Source organism: Panthera uncia, chromosome B1 (assembly GCF_023721935.1).
Source record: "Panthera uncia isolate 11264 chromosome B1, Puncia_PCG_1.0, whole genome shotgun sequence".
Lineage (NCBI taxonomy): Eukaryota > Metazoa > Chordata > Mammalia > Carnivora > Felidae > Panthera > Panthera uncia.
Genome location: NC_064811.1, coordinates 149,699,617 through 149,717,822, shown reverse-complemented (window position 1 = coordinate 149,717,822; position 18,206 = coordinate 149,699,617). Strand labels below are relative to the sequence as shown.

At 39.3% G+C, this 18,206-nt stretch overlaps 1 protein-coding gene across 6 annotated transcripts in view; it reads right to left on the bottom strand.

Moving 5' to 3' along the window:
- Positions 1–18,206, bottom strand: part of XKR6 (XK related 6) — a 94,535-nt gene that overhangs the window by 67,605 nt on the left and 8,724 nt on the right. Inside the window, exons 1-3 of one of the 6 annotated variants that reach the window (XR_007457965.1) lie at positions 15,543–18,052; positions 12,496–12,569; positions 11,410–11,561 (exon numbers count right to left, since the gene is read on the bottom strand). The exons of 2 other annotated variants lie outside the window; for them this stretch is intronic. The gene's annotated coding sequence lies outside the window, so the exon portion shown is untranslated. 3 more of the 6 variants (XR_007457963.1, XR_007457964.1, XR_007457962.1) reach the window with 3 other exon arrangements.

The following is an 18,206-nucleotide window of genomic DNA, read 5'->3' as shown; positions in this document are numbered from 1 at the left end:
ACGGGGCACGTTGCTCACTTCTCTGTGCTTCAGTTTCCACATCTCTAAAATGGGGATAACAGTACTTACCTCACAGGGTTACTGTGGGAATTCAGTAAGTAATACACATGTAAAGAGCTTAATGCCCTGCACTTAGGAGACCCTCAGTATAAGTTAGTCATTGTGATGGCATTTTTCCAATTAGGAATATGTAAGTACCAATTAAGGACAATGACCCTTCTTGGCCACTTCCCAGATGAAGCAGGGTTTTCCTTTACTCAGCCCACCCCTATCAGTCCCTCAATGCCCCGGCAGCCTCCCGAGAACCAACGCGAGATTGCCATTATCCAAAGCACTCAATGTGATTATAATGCAACCACAAGTCGCTACTAGAAAAAATTCCTCTCATAAGTCACTCTGGTATCTAGGTAGTTGATAGCACACAGAAAAAAATTGGGGGTGGTGGTGAATGCAGCACCTTCATGGTGATGGTGATTTGGGATGAGGAGAAGACTTTCACTTTTTTTAACTGTCTGACTTGTTTACAGTATCTTTTTCATTTAAAAATGCTAAGTGTCAATAAACATTTACGAAAAACATTTGCTTTCCAATTAAAACAATTTCAAGCCAGGTACAGCTCAAAATGTATTTCTGCAAATCCTATCCTAAGTGTGGTTCTTTCTAAGGATCTGACAGAACAAAATAATTACAGCTGTCAATTTTTGTCTCGGTGAATGAGAAACGAAGAGGGAACCTGAGACTGCATTAGGAACACGTGCTGAGATTCCAATCACTTCCTCTCTAGCAGTTAAGTCACTCCTCTCTCTACCAGATGGCAAGTGACACTCCAACAAAACCCACATATTTAAAACAAGTGTAGAAATGTTTATTGTACGTTCCTTTCCAAAGCAGCTGCTCAAGAGAATGCACTCGTGCCGCAAGAAGGAAATCAAAGTGTATGTCCAACTAATGAAATCTTCTACGAGCTATACACTGCAGGCTCCAACACTGGTAGCTGCCAGCTGCTGCCTAAATACTATTTTCCAACATCTTCGGAAGGCTAGTAGTTACTCAAATAGATTTTTAAAAGAAAATGAATGCAAAATATTGTAATTATTAGGAGATTATTATAATTAGACATTCTGTTCCTTCCTTTGATTCAAGGAACAAAGTGGCTGTGACTATAGCTGAGAACACAAAGTGCCTTCATTTGGTTGCTTATTAATCCATTCAGAGGTTACACTGACTTACAGGGAAGAGACCCTGCCCTTAGCTTTCTTCCAATTCCTGCTCTCACCTAGTCTCCTGAGCACATCCTGCAGTTTTCTCCATTAGCTCCTTTCCCACCATCCTGTGAGGCAAAAGAAAAAAAAGGACAACCAAAGGATCTTTTCACCCCTCAAAGACCTGAAGCCACATTCTAGTTTTGAGGACATTTAGCCAAAGTTCTAAAGTAATTTATTATTTTTTTTAATGTTTATTTATTTATTGAGGAGGGGAGGGCAGAGAGAGAGGAAGAGAGAGAGAGAATCCCAAGCAGGCTTCATTCTCAGCGAAGAGCTTGACTGGGGGCACGATCCCACAACTATGAGACCATGACCTGAGACGAAATCAAGTCAGATGCTTAACCGAGCCATCCAGGTGCCCCTAAAGTAATTTTTAGTATTAGGATCCCCTTCCTCCTTTCTTTTTTTTTTTTTTTAATGTTTATTTGTGTGTGTGAGAGAGAGTGAGAGAGAGAGAGAGAGAGAGAGCAAGCAAGAGAAAAGGGGGAACAGAGGATCCGAAGTGAGCTCTGCATGGACAGCAAGCAAGCCTGATGGGGGGTGGAGGGGCTCAAACTCACAAACCCCAAGATCATGACTTGAGCTGAAGTCGGATGCCTAACCGACCAAGCCACCCAGGTACCCCTACCCCTTCCTCCTTTCTAAACTAAATGAGTGACAACTGATCTTACAAAAATACAGAAGGGAAAAAAGGAAAGAGAATTTGTTTGCAAGATCTAGTCCTCAGGTCCCTCTGTAGTAGGGTCTTAAAATTTTTTTTTTTTTTTAACTTTTGATATCTACTTGAAGATAATGATTTCACTTTGAAAGCAATACAGGATTTTTACACTTTGTCCAGTATGTTTTCCTCACCTACCAGACCAATGACACCCCAACATAATCACTGTATCTTCAGCTGTCTGTCAGCATTACCAGTGGTGCCCGTCAGCATTTTTCATGATCTTTTTTGACTGCCGCTACAAAAATACAGGTATGCAACTGTGTCCCTCTCAAAAAAATCAGACAAGTGCTGTTTACATTTAAAGTCTGACACATTAATACTAATTTCTGACTCCCAAGAGATGGGCTGAATAATGTACTACTCCACGAGTGTAAAACAAACCTTGCAAAACTCATTTTACAAGGTTCCCAACTTGTGTGCCGGTATTTCCAAACTGCCGGTTTCACTGCTCTGCACACTTAGCATCTTCAACGCACTTTTACCAGCTACCTGATTTGAAAAAGTTGAAAAATCTCATAAATGAAATAAACCTGAGAAGTGACCTAATTGACAAACACGTATAAATCCTGTTCTGATGCTCGTAATGGTCTTAAGATTAATAAAACAGGTACTATCATTTCCAATTTACAGAATCAGAAACTGAGGGTGAGCTGAGTAAAATCGCCTAACGCAACAGATGATAAGCAAGGATCTGACAGATTTACTATATCAAGAACAAATTCCCCCCAAAGAAAACTTGAGCATGATATTGACACTTTAAAGGGTTAGGAAATGGTCTCAAATATACTGGTAAACTGGTGATTTTACTATATTATCCCTTTATTTATTAAATAAACACATATACGTTTTTAAAACTTGAGTCCAATTTCTTATCAACCTCTTCTCTGAAATATTCAGGTGCTGTCTGTCCCACAAAACTTCCCGCCATCCCCAAATCCAAGACTACTTAAACACCTCGGTGAGAAGGCAGATGAGGTCCACCCCCAAGTACACAGGGTGTCATGGTGCCGCACAGCACCGCACCCAACGGGACCAAGGTCCACAAGCCATCAGTGCATCTTGGTAAGGTGTGAGTACCATTCTCAAAGAAAAACCGCCATAAAGTCTCGAAATCTGAGCGAGAGACCTCCCCTGGCCGTCTTCCTGGTTACTATTTTTAGCCAGTTCAACACTGGGCAAAGTCTGGCACCACTGGCAGCAAGATGTTACTGCTGGCAGCGCAACGAACTCCAGCTGCTCCGCTGACAGCCACTTCCAGCGTGGCCAAGGCTAAGAGAAGATGGAGAGGAGGAGAGGGCAACTCCCACAGAGCAAACACGCCATGTGCGCCAGATACGATGCCAACATCCTCTCGTCCAAACCTCGGAATAACCCTACCAGGGAGGTAGAGTTCTTGTTCCACCAGTGGGCAAACTAAGAACTGTGTCATCTGTTCCAAAGCCTAAATGGCGCTATACAGAAACTGAGAAAAAGGCATTATCTGCAGGGTAATGCGTAACGAAGCCCTACCGGAGTTCCCCTTGGTACATACGAAGTTGGGTGGAACAAGTTGTGTGACAACGCACATAACAGGACAGCCACAAAGACTCCTACCTGTCACATGGCAAAGCTGTAGATTTACCTACTTCGTAACCATTACGGCATATAATTTCCTTATTCGAAGAGCCACCTATACCCTAACTGCCTTCATTTTTAGTCAAATCGACGCATCGGCTGTGAAAGAGAATTTTAAACCCTGCTACGCTAAAGTCTTGAGTGTTACAGACTGAACTGTGTCCCTTAAAAAGATATGTGCAAATCCCAACCACCAGTATCTCAGAATATGACCTTATTTGGAAACAGTGTAGTTGCAAAGGTAATACGTTAAAATGGAGTCATACTAGAGTAGGCTGGGCCGTAACCTAATTATGACTGTTGTCCTCGTAAGGAAACAAAACTCTGGACACAGACACAGAGGGAAGAATGCCATGTGACAATGGAATCAGGTAATGAAATTATGCAGCTGCAAGGCAAGGGGTGCCAAGGCCTAACTGTCACCACCAGTAACTAGGAATGGACAAGGAGCCCTTTAGCCGGTCTCAGAAGGGCCACGGTCCTTCCGACACCTTGGTTTCAGTCTTGTCTCCAGGACTGTCAGAGAATAAATGTCTGTTGTTTCAAGCTCTCCGGTTTGTGATCCTTTGTTACAGCAGCCTTTAGGAAGAAACTAATAACAATGATCTAACGTATATTCCAAGATACTTCTCTGACAGAGAAAGCCTGAAGCCTGAGTTCCTTCTGTACTGGGAACTACACAGAACTGATCCCATCGTACTAAGTTTTGTAACAGAGGCAAGAAATCGGGTATAGAACAGACAGCAAGGTACCAGGCCACAGAGGCTGGGTGGGAGCCAGGTCTTCCAATCAACAGGCAGCGGCAGGAAACCGTCCTATGGATAAAGAGGTTAACCTAATCGACGCTATTACTGGCAAAATGACTAAAAACAGACCACAAATGTGGATTCTGGTCAAATCAATAATTTCACATGTTCAACAACGAATCAGTGTACTCTGGTATAATCTTTTGAAAGTTTATCAGCTCCGGGATTGACCTGCAGCAACCTCAAGAATATTATGAAACTTGGAAAATTATAAATGGGCCCAAAAATTAATGTATTAAAAATGGATTACTTCATTAAATAGTCTCATGTGATGTCAGGTTGTCATCAAGCAGTTTCCAAAGAGTACAACTAAATTCCAACCAAAAAGAAACTTTGTGTACATACACATTAAAGTTCGGAGAGAAAAAGAAAGGATACAAAATTTCCCAGCCATGAAGAAATCACTAAAAAAAAAAAAAGGAAAAGAAAAAAAATTTAATTTCTAAGTAGAAACATTTAAAGGTTAAAAAAAAAAAGATATGAGAGAAGAGCTTGGACCAAACAGAAAACTTCTAGTTTCACTGTAATTTGGGCTGTAAATAAAATTGAGACAAAGCCCTTAAAAAAACACAATTGCTAAAATACAGATGAACACATCCTTCTTTAATTCTCCATTTTCTGACTGGTTTTGGTTCTGTCTGAGCCTACAGGAGTCCAATAGCCCAAAGAATAGACATCTAGGTGGAGAAAACCAAGATACAGTTGACAATTGGGACTACAAGTTGACAGATGTCTCCTTTTTAAAAGCAAATAACTGATTATTCTTATTAATTCCTACTGGGCACCTAGCCTTTAGCCACCATACACGGAAAACATTAAAATAAACCACTACACACTTTTAGTTCATGTAACATTTCAAAGGCAAAAGATTAAAACCACCACCTGAGCCAACCAGACCCTAAGAAACTGTCAGAAGCAAACCTCCCAAATTGGTGAAGGCTATTTTCAAGGCAGCATTAGAATGAAAATACCGTGTGTGTCCATATGTGTGTGTGTGTGTGTGTGTGTGTGTGTGTGTATACTTATATTTGCATCACAGTCTTGTGTCTCCCCCTCAAAATTCTGGTGTTGAAGTCCTACCCCTTCACTGAAGCCCAACTCAAACTATATGTTCAGAGACTCCCATTTACACCCATCTTCTAAGTACTGAGTATCTATCGTTCAGTTAGATAGGTGGCTTAGTTGCCCTGTGTCAACACCATGCAATGCTTTAATGCCGCGTTTGTTCATTCTTTCAAACAGTGCACCCTTCTATGTACAAATTTCTTTGCAAGAAATGAATACGAATCAGACACAGAGCCCACTCTTAAAGGAGAGAACAAATTACAAATAAAGTAAAAAATAAAATAAAAATATTAAGTGCCAAAGTACTTTCCCTGAGAAAGTGAACAGTCAAGAATGATGATTTGAATGGAAAGACCAGTACCCATTTTCATGGAAGAGTTAACCATTTAAAAAGGTCATAAAAAATCATTAGAGGGGCGCCTGGGTGGCTCAGTCAGTTGAGCATCTGACTTGATTCCAGTTCAGTCATGATGTCGCCATGGTGGGATCAAGACCAAGTCAGGCTCTGAGCTGACAGTGCAGAGCCTGCTTGGGATTCTCTCTCCCTCTGCCCCTCCCTGGCACTCACTCATGCTCCCTTTATCTCTCTCAAAATAAATAAATAAACATTAAAGAGATCATTAGAATTTGAACAGAGCAATACAAAGGACTACCCATGTGGGGGATTTTCAACACAGGCACTCTATCTTTTAAACTGAGTAATTCTTCGTCACAGAGGACTGTCCTGTTCACTGCAGAATGTTTAGTAGCATCCCTTGCTTCAACCCACTAGATGCCAGCAGCACTCTCCAGCTATGACAACCAAAAGGTCTCCAAGATACTAGTTAAAAGTTTGGAGTATATTCTGCGAATGAAGAGGGGCCACTGAAGATCTTTGACCCAGTAGTAGCAGGTCCAGAGAAGTTCTGTCAATAATGTTGTTTGGAAAGGTTGTAAAATGGCTAGTTAACATCCTTCCTTGCTGAAAGGATTTTAAAGGGTTGTTGCATAGTTAAACCTTTATACACAATATTTTCCTCATCAACTATAGGGTGGTGAACTCTTTTTCCATCAAAAGTTTATACAGGCATGACAATATTTTACAGCAACGTTTTTCTTTTTTTGTTTTAAAGTCATCTCTATACCCAACATGGGGCTCATACCTACAACCCCAAGATCAAGAGTCACATGCTCCACCAACTGAGCCAACCAGGCACCCCAAAATTTTTTCTTTAAAAAGTTCACGTTAAAAAAAAAATCAATCAATAATAACAAAATTAAAAGCTCATGTTTTAGATTTTGGGGGTAGTAGATAATGTTTTTGACTTTTATTTCAAAAGACATACCCACCTAACTTCATTCTTAAATATACACAACCCACTTTTTACACAAGCATTTATCAAATGTAAACGAATTACAAAGTGACTATAGTTTTCTCCTTGGTTTCACTTACAGTAAGAACAGTCACTTAATAAACACATATTTATAACTCCTTTAACATTATCATATCTTTATTTGGAGAATTTACTTTGAATACCTAAGCAAGGTACTTGGTATGCATAGAAAGAGATCTAGATAATAGATAAAGGAGGAAAATTTGGCCAAGTAGAACCTTATCAATGCCAGGTACAATCCTAAATACTGTGGGCCAGGTAGAAAAAGCTGTTAATATTGAACATTCTTTTATTTTTTATTTTTTTACATTTATTTTTGAGAGATAGAGAGCACAAGTGGGGGAGGGGCAAAGAGAGAATGAGACACAGAATCTGAAGCAGGCTCCAGGCTCTGAGCTGTCAGCACAGATCCTGATGCAGGGCTCAAACTCACAAACCACGAGATTATGACCTGAGCTGAAGTCGGACGCTTAACTGACCGAGCCACCCAGGTGTCCCAAACATTTATTTAGTGAGCACTTACTATGTATCAGACTTTACGTGTATTAACTATTAATTCTCAAACAACTATGTAAGATAGTGATACCCTCCCCCATAAAGCTGTTCCTGATCTTTCTACTCCAAATAAGCAGTATTTTACCTATGAGGAAACTCAGAAGCAGACAGGTTAAATAACTTGTCCAAGTTAACAACTGGCCTGAGGCAAGCTTGAGACCAATCACTCAGGCTCCAGAAGGCATGCCCTGAAAGCTCAGACTCTACTGGCTCCCTCAGCCCTCCTTATTAGGCAGCACTGGGCCTCATGACCACAGGTCATGCCATAGAGGGGAGAATTTGGAAGAACATTCTTTTGATACAAAATACTACCTTTTTTTCACTAGAGTAATTTCAGATTTAATAATGTTGGGGTTCTCTTTTTCAAATCTGACACTATAGGTTATCATTGTGGAGGATAACACCAGGACTTTTTTACCCAACAGTGATCACACTGTGTTATGGAAGTGACCAATTTTAAAGTATTTTTAAGAAACTGGGGCGCCTGGGTGGCTCAGTCGGTGGGCGTCCGACTTTGACTCAGGTCATGATCTCACAGTTCGTGAGTTCGAGCCCCGCATTGGGCTCTGTGCTGACAGCTCAGAGCCTGGAGCCTGTTTTGGACTCCGTGTCTCCCTCTCTCTCTGCCCCTCTTCCTTTTGCACTCTGTGTGTGTATGTCTCTCTCTCTCTCTCAAAAATAAATAAACATTAAAAAAAATTTTTTTAAGCATTTTTAGGAATCACAACAGCCAGTCACCAGCTGGACAGTCTAACTACAACCTAATAAGAGGTATGCCTTAAGCTAAATGGGTTGACTATGAGGACAGTATTAATCAGTATTAAAAAACAAAATATCAGTATTTTGTTTTTTAAACTGGCCAACGGTCCTGGGTGAGGAAGAGAAAAAGATTTCATCTGTTCATGTTTTTATGTTTTAAGTTGTAAAGCTAGAAAGAAGTCAAAATATCTGAAGGGTTTGTTCATTTTTTTTTGTTTTAATTTTTTTTTTTAACGTTTATTTATTTTTGGGACAGAGAGAGACAGAGCATGAACAGGGGAGGGGCAGAGAGAGAGGGAGACACAGAATCGGAAGCAGGCTCCAGGCTCTGAGCCATCAGCCCAGAGCCCGACGCAGGGCTCGAACTCACGGACCGCGAGATCGTGACCTGAGCTGAAGTCGGATGCTTAACCGACTGAGCCACCCAGGCGCCCCTGTTCATTTTTTTTTTAACTGTGGTAAAATACACTTAACATAAAATTTACCATCCTTACCATTTTTAAGTGTGCAGTGGCACGAAATACATTCACAGTGTGGTACAACCATCACCAGCATCCACCCACAGAACTCTTTCCATCTTCCCAAACTGAAACTGTACCTGACTTTCTATTCTTCCCTCCCTGCCTGCTCCCTGGTAACTGCCACTCTACTTTCTGTCTCTATGAAGTTTACTCTTCTAAGTAACCTGCTTTCGTTAACTGTCTTATGTCACTTAGGATAACGTCCTCATGGTTCGTCCATGTTGTAGCCTGTGTCAGACCTTCCTTCGTTGGGATGAATAATACATAGTCTATGTATATGCTACATTTTGCTTATCCATTCATTCATCCATGAACATTGGGTTGTTTCCCCCTTTTGGCTAGTATATATAATGCATCTATGAACACAGGTGTACAAATATCTCAAGTCCCTGTTTTCAGTTCTTTTGGGTTTATAACCAGAAGTGGAATTGTTGCATCACATAGAAATCTACATTTAATTTTTTGAGGAGCCACCATACTGTTTCCCATAATGGCTGCACCACTTTACATTTCCAGCAACACACAAGGGTCCCAGTTTCTCCACACCCTCACCGATACTTGTTATTCTGCTGTTGTTGTTTTACTGTAGCTATCCTAATGGCTGTGAAGCATTATCTGCTCAATTTTTAAAAAAATATTACTCAAGATTGTGTCAATCAAGAGTATTATGTGAAGTTAATTTACTTATTTTTAATTTGGCCTTTAATTTGGCCTTAGAGTTCCCTAAGATCTGTGTTAACATTATTATAATGCCACTAAGTATGATTTTGGAAGAGTCCACCCAAAAGTGAGCTGATAAATTAAAACCTGAAAAGGCTTATGAATAAGCTTTTAAACACAGCGTAACCATTATAACATCTGAAGCAGTAATATTGGAATGCATAGATGTACCAGTATTTATTTTGATCAAGCTCAGACAGGGTCACCTTGTGGCTTTATACAATACTGGGGAATGAGGTCTGTTTGTAGTGTGGGAAATAGTGCATGGCTACAACAGATAGACTAGTGGGAGGGAAAGACTAAGCCAATTCCAGATAATATAAGTAAATATACTAAAAGTATTAAATTATATTAATAAGATCAATGGGACAAAAGTTTTATCTCAAATAACGTGTATTTGACCTGTAACACCATATAGCTTCTGTTAAAGGTTTTGGTGTATAATTTTTATCCTAATTTGCAGTTTTATCATTACAGTATAATAGTCTCAGAAAATATTAATTACTTATTAGGCATACAAGTCACAGATCTTGGCTTTGTAGAAAAAACAAGGATCTTCATCTAGACCCCTCATAGAGTCTCAACTGATGGTGATATTATGTAGAGGAACTTTATTAAATAGCCTCTAAATAACACATGTATTTATTATTTTAAAGTTTCAGTAAGCTAATATTTAAAGCCAATTTAGAATACCAGAAAACGTAACCTAAATAATATTTGGAATTAACAGAACAAACATCTTAAACCAGCTGACTGTTAAACCTTCAATACGAGAGTAATAGGTTCTATTTTTTAAATATTTTATGGATTTCGATAAGAACTTCTAAAACACACTGACATGTTTTGATGAAAACATTTTAGTTTGAGTTTTACATGATTAATACTTAGATGCTTCAACAACTTTGTAAGGAATTTTTAGATAATTTTAATCCATCCCCAGTGGTTATTAGCATACAATAGAATCTAGAATTTTAATAATGTAAAGTTTAGCATAAAATTCAAAACTTAAGTATGAATTTTATACATATATTTAGGTCATATATTTGATGGCCTTAACAATTAACAAATGAAAAACAAGAAGTAACTTTCAGGGGTACTTAGGGGAATAGCGCCCAACCAGGTCTCCAAGTATGGGACATAGCTTTGTTTCACATCAGCTGTGCTCAGGTCTCAAGATCCCAAACTGTCCTGAATCAGATGAACTATTTTTTAAGACTTGAAACACTGGGGGCGCCTGGGTGGCTCAGTTGGTTAAGCGTCTGACTTCGGCCCAGGTCATGATCTCACAGTGGGTGAGTTCAAGACCCGCGTCAGGCTCTGTGCCGACAGCTTGGAGCCTGGAGCCTGCTTCAGATTCTGTGTCTCCCTCTCTCTCTCTCTGCCCCTCCCCAGCTCATGCCTGCACTCTGTCTCTGTCAAAAATAAATAAACTTAAAAAAAAAAAAAGACTTGAAATACTGACAAGGGTTAGACATAGGGCTACAATACTTTTTATTTAGTTTATGAGGGACATTTTTACCTCAATTAAATTTCATCTGAAAAATTTAACTCTAGTTGTATTATTCCATTACATTTTAATTTAGTATATTTAGTATGGATCACACTTAAAATGTTTGAACTTAGTTATTTTTATTAAAGGCTAATTTAAATAGTTACTTGTTTTACCTGACCAATTAAAACAGGGGTTGGTGGCCTGTTTTTATACGACCCTCAGGCTAAGGACAGTTTTTACATTTTTTAAAGGGTACAATGAGACAGAGGCCTGACAAGACTCACAAATCCTAAAATATTGAATTAAAACACGAATCAAACTAAAAAGAAATTCTCTTTGATACTTTAGTCAATAGCAATTTACATCACACACCCACATGTATACACCCTCCGTTAACCTGAAGGATACCTGGTCTAAGCACAGAATTCTTCCTTTCTCAGAGCGTCCACCAAAATCTAAGCTTCCTCTTCTATGGTCCAAAGCTGCCGCCTGGGCACCAATACATTTCCCAGCCTCACCTGATGTGGTTACAGTCACAGGGCTAGTTCTTCACAATGGATTTTCAGCACAAGTGATGTGTCTCACTTCTAGGTAGGGCTTTTAGGAAGCAATTATGCTTTCTCCATTTTCCCTTTCCTTTCACTGGCTGAATGCTGAGGGTGTTGAGTCCCTAAAGGATGTAAAAGCCACTATCAGCCAGGACCACCCACAGGAGACAAGACATTTCTATTGTGTTAAGTCACCGAAATTTTTGCTATTATACTTACTGAGGAAACAAACTGTAACAGTCACTAACATAAATGTTGTATATCTGCTGCCTTTCACATTTAACTAACTTCTACTTATTTTGGAAATTCTCCCAATCATCCTTTAAAAAAAAAAAAAAAACACTCTCTGAAAACAGATTGTTTATATTGCTGAAAGCCGTCTGTTTATTCTACCCATCAGTCTTTTCCTTGACAACTGGCTACTGTTGCTCCTTTTTCTGTTTACTGTATGCTCAGATGAATTTTAATTTAAAAACTCACTAAAACCACATTTCAAATGAACCAAAATTTAAAACCATTCCTGCTCCACATACGTGGTTCAAATGATGCGGCACTGAGACATCCCCACATTCCATCCAAAGACTATGTGACAGAAGCAGACATTTTAAAATGGATTAAAATAGCCCCTCTTCACTTACTTATTGTATGTAAGGGCCAAAAAAAAAAAAACAAAAACAAAAACAAAACTTGAGAAGGGTACCAATTTCACTTAACGTTGAAACACTAGTGTCTCCCAAACTAGAACTTCCCAAAACAACAGAACCCTGGTATTTTCAAGAGCTGCATCATGAAACCGTCAGAGATTCAAAAATATGTCAGTTCTGCCAAAATGCATGCTTCTGTCCCATGGATTCCTTCACACCTGCCTGGCAAAATGGGAATGACAACAGTGTAATGGGAAAGTAGTGTTGGTTCTTGAGTGATTCTTCCCAGCATGTGAATGTTTTGAAGCTATCCTGGACAAGATTGTTCCGAAATAATGAGAAAGACTTAGAGGGAAAAGCAAAATAAAGATTTTAAGAAAAGTGGTAACTGAGAATCTTACCAAAGTCTTACCTTCCTGTGGCACAAATAGGGGTGGTCACTTTACTGGCTTTAGGGTCCGTTATGCTCTCCACTATCTTGTGATGCTGTGGACACACATGAAGGCTACACCTTACATCAGAGCTTTAATTATGGTGAAAACGGCCTCCAATAGAAGCTAATAGCTACAGGAACCTACATATCAAAGAAAAACATGTCCCAGAATAAAATAAGACCTAGAATCATCTTGGCAGGGAGTGCAAATGTCACCCATACTACCGTAGTGATATTTTTATCTGGATTCTCATTGTTTTTGTTAATGCTGTGGTTACAAAGTTACATAGTTTTAAGTAGTCTAGCCTTAATCCTTTTTTTTTCCCACAGGCCTTAGTTTTAGTGCGTGATTTTGCAGAATGAGAGGTTTTTCAGGAATAGGTATGAGCATATCACAAATTGAGATCGTGAACTGCAAATGTCAAGCAAACAGGCAAAATGACACAATCCAACCTCATGGGTCCCCATTACAAATCCTTTAGCAGCCTGACAAACACCATCTCATTTAATCCTAGACAACACCTACCTAAAAATTATGTAGTCCCTAGCAAACAATGGAAACCATATAGTCCATAAATGCTACAAACATATTCTAATTCTCTATTCTTCCAAATCTACAATATAATTGCTTTTAACTTCAGCTTCGCTTTTACAACTGTCATTTAGTCTGCAAACAGAGTAATAAATCCTTTAGGTAGCTTCTCTGTTCTAGTCCAAAGGCACACCATCACACTAGGTCTAACCAAACCATTTGGGATTGCTTGAATTTTGAAAATATGATTTCCTTTCTAGAAAGCATAATCTTTTCCTTTGGAGTCAGCTTTCATGAAAACTGCTTTAAAGAAGGCAAAATGGCAGCATCCTGAACATACAAAGGCTCCTTATACTATTTAGGTGACTCCTCCAGAGCTGCATTCCTCACAACCAAGCAAAATGACAGATGTGGGAATTTTGCTCATTTCGATCCAAAATCAGAGGATCCAACCTGGTCTACACTGTGCTCGCCCATATACTCTGTGCCCCATCTCTGCCAGCCATTGCCTCCACTAGGATTTCTGACCCCAAACTTCCCAGTTACAAGGAGCCTGAACTGCCTCACCACTGCCACACTACATTCCCACATGGAACCCCGAGGGACGCTATTTTGGTATGTGCGGATTCTAGGTTTCCTTGTTGATCTACTGTACTGATATCCTACCAACATGGAGTAACAGAGTAAAACACTCCATGACCCCTTCCGATCACCTTCCCTAGTTATCTACCCTCTGCTCATGAATCTGTCAAGCAAAATGTAGTGAAATCATTTTTCTTCTCTGCTTCCTTCATCCCTGTGTGTAATGAGACACCCCTTTAATACCTTTTAGGTCACTTCTCCTCTTTCACTCACTGGTTTCTTTTTAGGAATCCTACCTTAGTACTGACTTCAACATATACAACATTTCTGAAAATTCAAGATGTGAAATTCACTCTGGATTGAATAGCAATCTCCCCAACACCTAACTTGGCACTTCTAGAACACTAACAGTGGTAATTTGTGTTAATAATGACCCTGAAGTACTTCAAACTTCCAAAGAAGCTTCTGAATCAAAGGAATATTCAGTTATACACCATACAGTTTTAAAGTTAAATGTCTTTACAATATTCTAAGGCTTTAGTATATGGTAATCCATATGCCATAATAGATGACAAATCTTGCTACTACTTGATTAATACACGCTTTCACCAACCCATTCCAACTAAGGGTAAGGTCAAATCAGAGATTGCTTTAACACTGGTGTGATCCATTAAAATCATCATCACAGCTTCCTCTGTATGGTCCACCGCTCTAAATCTGGCATGCCCAGTGCTCAGATTTATAAAAACTTTCCAAGTGATCCTAACAGAAACTGCTTCTCGAGAACTATCACTGCAAATAGTGGCAGGAATCAACCTATACAACTGTGGTTCTCATCTCGGTGCACTGCTGGGGGACCTTTGTGAAAACACAGGCTTTTAAAACATACAGATTCCAAGGCCCTTCCAGATCTAATGGATCCTAATCTGTTATGGTAGTACCCAAATATCCAACTCCTCAGATGATTCCAATGCACAGCCAAAGTTTGGAAATAATAGCTTTATAATCTTAGGAATCTTAAAAGCTGCTGCTCTCAGTGTTTCCAACAGGTCACCAAAGAACCAACATACGGGTGCAGCCTTTAGGTGGGACCTGCAAGGATAAAGAGTGGCCAAGAGGGTGTGGTCAACCCTACATACTCCTTTCTGTAATGTGGAAATCACGGGGTTGGAAGGACCACCTACCCCAAGAAAGAGACTAGGGTGAAGTACAGAAAATAACTTCCTAAAGATATACACTCAGCAGTACCACTCAGCTGCTTGAATCACAACAGCAGTTACAACTGACTAAGAGTCATAAGCCTACCATATTCCTCAGAGTTTAATACATTAGACTAGAAATCAGAGGTCTCAAAGGACCCTAGCTTTACATCAAGAGGGCCCAGTGGTTCAAGAATATCATTTCTCCATTTTCAATAAGCAGAACAGCAAAGTCCCAAAGTAAAGCAAAGTAATTAGTGAGAAGAGCCTTCTGATCATTACAAGAAAAGTCTGATAAAGAAAACTGCACAAATTTTGCCATCAATGAGATCTGCCTTCAAAACCTTTCTCCACCAGTTAGTTACCAGTGACATCAGATTACTTAACCTCTCTAAACCCATTTCTTCCTCTATAAAATGAGCACAAAAACTTATGAAAATTTAAATGAGACAATATTTGCAAAAACAGAATTTTCAATACAGCTGCCTTTCCTCCTTGGTAATTTCTATATGCCTCTTCTATACCACTCTCCTTTAAGTCATACATACTAATAGTTACTACATACCTCTGTTAGTCTTTACCTTGATTTATTGCTATTACATATGAGAAACACATGAGAACACTAATTTTGCTCCTCCAAAACTAACATGCAGTTTAAACTTTGTCTACTGACAACCCACTGAGAACTCACCAGGGCCTAGATTCATACTCACTTCTTCAGGACAGAATTTTTTTTTTTATTCTCAGGTACTGATTCCTCTAGAGCAAAGGCTCCCAAACTTTAAAGAAAGGTAAGAATTACTGGGGAGCTTGTTTAAAATACAAATCCCACCTCCCACCAACAATGTCATAATTGATAACAGGAAGGATTCTCACTGGCTGCTAATGGCAGTAGGTAAAAGGTTGCTAGGAAACAACACAGACATCTTGCCAAAGTATTATCCCACGAGTTATTTACTGGTTGCAAAAGGGAAAAAATACATACCTCTATAGAGAAAAATCTGGCAGTCAGAATCTTAACCAAGAGATAAACCTTAGCATCACTAACAGTGCAACACATCAGATACCATGTGCCTGTTGACAGGATGCAAAAAGGAAGTAGGAAGCAGTATTTTGGCAAACATATGTACCCTGAATAAAATCAAGCCCCTAGATGCACCTTAAAGTTGACCCAGAAAACAGAGAGGTCAGATGATACTTGGAAAAAACAATTAGGCAATCCAAAATATAGAACATGTATGAACTGGCCTAGAGTCTGCAAAAGTCAACGTCACGAGGGGAAAAAACGTAAGAAAACTGTTCTAGGGTAACAGAAACAAAAGCAATGAGTGAATTATAATTAAATCCCTATTTGGAGGGGAAAAAAACCTATAGAAGAAATTGTTGGGGGCAAATGGGCAAATGTGAATATAAGCAGTTATTACATGATTCTGTAAAATTATGGAATCATTGATAATGATGGGATAATGGTATTACAGCTATGTAGAATTATTCTAATTATTTAGTATTTGAAGTACAGAGAGGTGCTTCCTTATAGTATGTTAGATACACAAACATACACTGACAAAGATATCTATGTTAATTATTGAAACCAGGTAGATGGTAACAGGTGTTCACTACTCTTTCTGTATGCTTAAAAGTTTCCATAATGAAGACTAAGAAAAACACATTCCCTGGCCCAACTCTATGAGACTCTAATTCCTTAAGCCTGCGGTGGGCCCATAAATCTGCATTCAAGTAGCCCTGGGGCCTATCCTAAAATACAAGATGTTCTCTGACCACTCTAAGAAACACAGCTGAAGACAGAAAGTAAGGTGTGTCCACTATCTGGAAGAGCTTGGGTTCTAAACTCTGTGCCAGCTCTATTTTATTGGCAGGCTTCCCAAGCAATGGATTTGGTATCTTCCTCACTGTTGCCATCTTTCTTCATGTGTCCAGTATATTTAAGATGGACTAAAAAGGAGGCATAATAGTAAAAGATTTCTATTTCATGTACCTATGATTCCTTGAGAGCATCTCCCCATGGTAAACAATAATTATCAACTCTAACTCCCAAGAGTGCTTTAAAGAATTCTTGTTTACCTTTCTCTAAACTGAATATTCAAATTTCTTCCTAGAAATGGGTAATGAGTACACAGTCCATAGTCTACAAATTGATAACCAAAATAAAGCAGGAATGGTATCCTCACAATTGAAAAAGAAAAAAAGACCAAAATACCGCACTCAAAACTTTTGACTATAACAAACTAAAAAGCTTTTGTACAAACAAATGGGAGTACATCGAACTGAAAGGCTTTTACACAGCAATGGATATGACCAACAAAATGAAAAGGCAATGGGAGAAGACAGTCACAAATGATATATACAATAACGGGTTAACATGTGAACTATATAAAGAACTCATAATTCAGTATTTAAAAACTAATAATAAACACTCCAATTAAAAAAATGGACAGAGGAGGGAGAGGAGGGTGCCTGGTGGCTCAGTTGGTTGAGGTCTGACTCCTGATTTCACTCAGGTCATGAGATCAAGCCCCACCATTAAGCTCTGCTCTGAATGTGGAGCCTGCTAGAGATTCTCTCTCTCCCTCTGCCTCTCTCTCTAAAAACAAAACAAAAAACAGGACAAAACAAGAGACATTTTTCCAAAGACACACAGATGGCCAACAGGCAATGAAAAGATGATCAATTTCAGTAATCATCAGGGAAATGCAAATCAAAACCACAAGAAATCACCTTACACCTGTTAGAAGTAACAAGTGTGGCGAGGATGTGGAGAAAAGGGAATCTCGTGCACTGTAAGTAGTTAAGGTTGTAAATTGGTGCAGCTACTGTGGAAAACAGTACGGAAGTTCCTCAAAAAATTTAAAATAGAACTACCATACAATCCAGCAATTCCAGTTCCAGGTATGTATTCAAAGAAAACAAAAACCACTTTGAAAAGACATGTGTACCCCTACGTTCATTATAGCAATGTTTACAATAGCCAAGATATGGAAGCAACCTAAGTATCCATCAATAGACGAATGGAAAAACAAGATGTGGTATATTACCCAGCCTTAAAAAATGAAATCTTGGGGTGCCTGGCTGGCTCAGTTGGAAGAGCATGTGACTCTTGATCTCAGGGTCATGAGTTTGAGCCCTACACTGGGTGTAGAGATTGATTGATTAAATTAATAAACACATAAAACCTAACTTCAAATAAACTTTCTTAAAAAATGAAATCTTGGGGCGCCTGGGTGGCGCAGTCGGTTAGGCGTCCGACTTCAGCCAGGTCACGATCTCGCGGTCCGTGAGTTCGAGCCCCGCGTCAGGCTCTGGGCTGATGGCTCGGAGCCTGGAGCCTGTTTCCGATTCTGTGTCTCCCTCTCTCTCTG